We start from the raw sequence: 5,058 nt of genomic DNA, 5'->3' as shown, positions 1-5,058 counted from the left end.
CATAGTCTCTCATTCCATTTACGTTTCTGAAATCCCAAATGTGATGCCTCCTCTCATTTCTGATGTCATTCGCATTGTCTTCATTCTGAGCTGGCCTAGCAGAGGGCTGAAAATTTCGCTGATAGATTCTGAAACAAACTATTTGTTTGACATTGTCTTTCTATTTTTATTATTTCACTTCACTTCTCTTCCCCTGATCTTTGTTATTTCCTTCCTCCCATGACTGCGTGTCAGTGTGTACTTCTTTTTCAAGTTCCCTGAGGGTTAGCATCAGCTTGGTTTGGTGTTTTTTCTTCAATGTGACATTTTCCACTGTAAATTCCCTTGGTCCTCGCTCTTATGAACCAGTTGTACAGGTGCTGTGTTTCTATCTAAAAAGATAGAAAAAAGGCCTTCGCATTCTTTTCCCTTTAGTTTCTTTTTGATCTATTGGTTGTTAAGGAACACGTTGATTTTGGGATTTTCCAAATTTCCTTCTGTTATTGATTTCTAGTCAAGTCATTGTGGTCAAAAAAGGTACTTGTTATGATTCTGGTTATACTATATTAAGATTATGTATGGATGAATATTCTACAGTATACATATATTTCTTTAGTTTTTCTTTAATTCCAGTTAACTTTTAATGCATTATATTTGTTTTGGCAATGGTAGAAGAAATATCTTATCCAACCAATCTATTCTTTTACTTTCCTCTTTAAATTAATGTGTTCTTTATTATACACAAATATTTTACATTTTGGGTGTTTTATGGTTTTCTATTATATCTTATTAGTATTTCCATATATTTAGATTATTTTGTTGAATGCGGTTTTATTTAAGCACTCAAAATTTTTTGTAGTCTTGAGCATCAAACCACGGACTTCGTGTATGCATGACAAACTCTGTACTATTGAGGTACATCTCCATCCTAATTCTTTTCATCACTTCCCCCTACACATCATTTTTTTGTTTTTCAATACACAGTTAATTTTAGAACTGTGAAGAACAGATAGAAAAAATCCTGTTATTAAATGGAAACGTCTTATAGCTCCCTAGTTAGTTTTACCTAAAGTAAGTCTTCCTTGTCAAGTTAAAAATGAGTTTTCCTAATTTATTATGATTTTATGTTAATTTAAAAACCTAAGGAAGAGATAGTGAATGTTATTTACTATAGCTCTTGGATCCTTATAGAGAATGGTTAACCTCTAAATTTTTTTATTTTTTTTCTTAATGGATTTGGATTTTATGGTTTATTTAACTTTCAACAGATGTATTAATTTATTTTATAGTATGTGAGAAAATTGAGGCCAGCTTCATTTGAATATGCCCAGATAGAAAAATAAGAGAAATATGGGGGCTGGAGAAATGGCTCAGCAGTTAAGAGCACTGGCTGTTCTTACAGATGACCCGGGTTTGAATCCCAGCACCTACATGGCAGCTAACAACTGTCCGTAACTCCAGTTCCCGGGGATCTGATGCCCTCTTCTGTCTTCTTCAGGCATCGCATGACAGGGGTGTACTTACATAAATGCAGACAATACACTTATATGCATAAAATAAAAATAATAAATAAAAAAAGAAAAAAAGAGAAGAGCTAAAGTTAGGTCCTCAGCAAGAGCAGCAAGTGCTCTTAACTGCTGAGTCATTTCTCCAGACCCAGTAATATCAGTTTTTGTAAAACCAATCACCAGTGTGTAGATATGTATCAAGAAGCAAAGTTCCTTCTCAAGATGTATAGCTCAAGTTCACTTTCATGGTTCAGAATAAAAAACTTAACTGTTCCTTTTATTTTGGTATGTAAACATACTGCATAAAGCTACATGTTTGAGTTAAAACTTCCAATTTAGAACTATAAATTTTTGCTCATTTAACATTTAAAAAATTTCAGAGCTGTATCTTCATTCATATCTCCTCTCTTATTCTGATCTGCTCAATATTCCATATTTGATTGAGAAGGTATACTTTCTTGTTCTTTATTGGTTTTACTATTTTTTAATGTAATTATAGTTACAACTGCATACATAACTATAGAATGTGGGATGTTAGAGATGGAGTTTCCCTCAGTAATTACACATCTGCTTACAGATGAATAATCCGAAAATAGAGACATTAAGTGTTCTCTGTAACCTCAAACGCCATGGTCAGGAGTTGGTGTGGTGGTGCACAACTGTAATCCCAGCAGTAAAGAGACAGAGGTAGGAGAATTGTGAGTTTGAATTTGTATAGTCTGGGCTACACAGTGAGACTCAATCTCAGTATACCCCCCCCCAAGCTAAAGAATAAATTTTAGGTTTTCAGACTTCCTACCTTCTTGACTGTGTTAGACTGTGTTATTACAAAATACCCAACATGAAAACTTAAGGGGAGGAAAGCTTTATTTTAGCCCATGGTGTCAGAGCTTTCTGGCTGTCCTTTATGGATGGCTCTGTTGTTTCTGGGCCTCTAATGAGGCAGAGCATCCTGGTATGGCAGCATGTGGCAGTGGCCGCTTATTTCATGACATACAGGAAAAGAACAAGAGGACTGGAAGGCGGTAGGGAGCCACGTGCCCCCGGTGATTCTCCCTGGGTGACCTACTTCCTACAACTGCACTCCATCTCTGACTTTCACGTCTTCCCAATAATACCGTCTTATTATGAATCCACCAAGGGATTAATCTATTGATTAGGTCAGAGCTCAATCATGTTTCCCCAAAGCTGATAACCAAGCTCCCAATACATGAGTCTGTGGGGACATTTCACACCAAAGCATAACATGGTCTTCTACTTCATATGAACTCTCAGAATCATCAAATGATTTATATATCACCTTTCTCCTGGGAGTCTCAGAAATCAATGCCCTTGGATTTTATTGGCCAGTACTGACTATATTTCAAATAACAGTGAAAAGATGTGCATTCTACCAAATGACAAATTAATATCACAGTATAAATTTAATAACTTTGTTCGGTGTGAAGGTTGTTATGTGTGAATGAAAAACAGTGTTATGAGAAAAGGCACAAACAGCTCAGCTAACTACAAGAGCAAAACAAATTCTCATTTATTTTTAAAGATTAACACTAACTAGCATTGTGAATGTTTTCTAACTTTGCTTTAACTTACAGAATTTGAGCTGAGTAGAATGTATTTGAATGTTACATCACCTAATCCATTTTTTCCCATATTTAGTGCCCCCTAAGAGATTGCCAGGGCACTATTTAAATTAAAAATTTATTTGGTAATTTATTCAGGTCTCAAAGCTACTGAGTATTTACAGATAGCAGTGATCATGATCTAACACATTTCAAGCAGTTTTTTTCTGTGTATAATTGCCAATAAATAGTAAGAATTTTAAATTATGGTTCCACATGTTGATGGATCAAAAAAAAGGAAGCTCTTAAACTAGAATCAACCAGCTTTAGAATGATCCAAATTAGTTTTTCATGGTAAATATGAGTTTTGTGGTCCCAAGTGTTTTATTTCTTTTATGCTCCACCCATCCACCCACTCATCACATCCCTTTGATGTGATGTGATGGCCAGTTATCTATCACTGTGACAGAAATACCCTAAATAAACACTTGAAAGGGGAAAGACTCACTCTGGCTCACTGTTTGAGATCCCAATTCATGGTCCACTTGGCTCCATGTTTCTGGGTCCAAAGTGAGGAAAGCTGTTTATGTCACAGAAACCAGGAAGGAGGGGTTTTTTTTTGGGGGGGAAGAGAGAGAGAGAGATAGAGAGTTCAAAACCACTTCTTCCACCCCCTCCTAGTTTCTAAGACCTTTCAATAAGTTCATCAAATTCCTGAATCTATCAGTAGTGTCACACACTGATTAAGTGAAAGCCCAGCTGATCCAATCACTTTCCCAAAGCCCCCCTTCTGAACACTGCTTTGGGTACCAAGCCTCTAATATATGAGCCTTTCAGAAACATTTTATAACTGAAGGACATTTGCTAAATACAGAGCTAGGCCCTTAGGATTCTTTGCTTTCTACCATCTCCCTGAGCTTTGGTTCTCAACTGACTAGCGCCTCCTGGGGGGGGTGTCTTGTAACCCTCTTCTTGGGACTACCACATCAACCTCTTTTATTTTTGTGCCTTTGTTTGCTTGCTTTTATTTAATCAATAATTTTTATTGATTTTTTGGTCAATTTTATACAGTACGTCTTGATCATATTTAGAGACCCCTCCCCTATATGCAACCTCTATAGCCCCTCCCACCAGGTTTCATGCATTCTGTCGTATATGTTAAGGCCTATCAAGTCAAGTTTGTGTCCCCAGATGTCCTTTGGTGTAGTAGTCCCTCCACTGGAGCCTGGTCAACTTAACTAGCCTCACTCCCTTAAGGAAAACTAGCTCTTGCTCACCAGTAGTCATCAGTTGCCAACAGTCCCTCAGCTAAGGTTGGGCTTCTTACTCGTTTTTCCACTTCTATGCTGGTGTTTTGTCTGGTGTGAGTTTGCATGGGTCTTGGCATGCTGTCACCATTGCTGTAAGTTCATATGAGCAAGTTCCTAGAAGCCTGGAAGACTCTATTTCCTCGGGGTCATCCACCACCCCTGGCTCTTACAATCTTTCTGTTCCATTTTCTGCCACGGTCTCTGAGCCATGGATGGCAGAGGTTTGATACAGGTGTCCTACCCAGTGTCAAACATGCTGCAGTCTCTTAGTTTTTGAGGCAGTGTCTTACTCCATAGCTCAGGTTGGCTTGGAGCTCTGCCAATCTTCTGCCTCAGCCTTCCAAGTGCTAGGATTACAGGACTGAGCTACCACAAACCTCCATTCCTCTCCCTTTTGTGAAAACACTGAGGACACACAAGTGCCTTACCTGTTTGCCTCTGATTCCTGAAACAGTGGCTTAGCATACACTTGATGTTCATTAAGTATTGATGAATGAATGGATTCCTAATTGATTTGTCGTAAATGAAGTGCTACAAATATGGATTTAGTGTGTGTGTGTGTGTGTGTGTGTGTGGAGTGGTAGGCTCTGTCTGGGAAATTATGGAATGGTATGTATTCGTACCGAAATACATGTGGTATGTAATGGTATGCCATGTTATGTTATGAAATCCTATGATATGGTATGGAATTTAATAGAA

The sequence above is a fragment of the Nannospalax galili genome, unplaced genomic scaffold, assembly GCF_000622305.1.
Source record: "Nannospalax galili isolate Female #2095 unplaced genomic scaffold, S.galili_v1.0 scaffold824, whole genome shotgun sequence".
Classification (NCBI taxonomy): domain Eukaryota; kingdom Metazoa; phylum Chordata; class Mammalia; order Rodentia; family Spalacidae; genus Nannospalax; species Nannospalax galili.
This window is presented reverse-complemented; position numbering follows the sequence as displayed.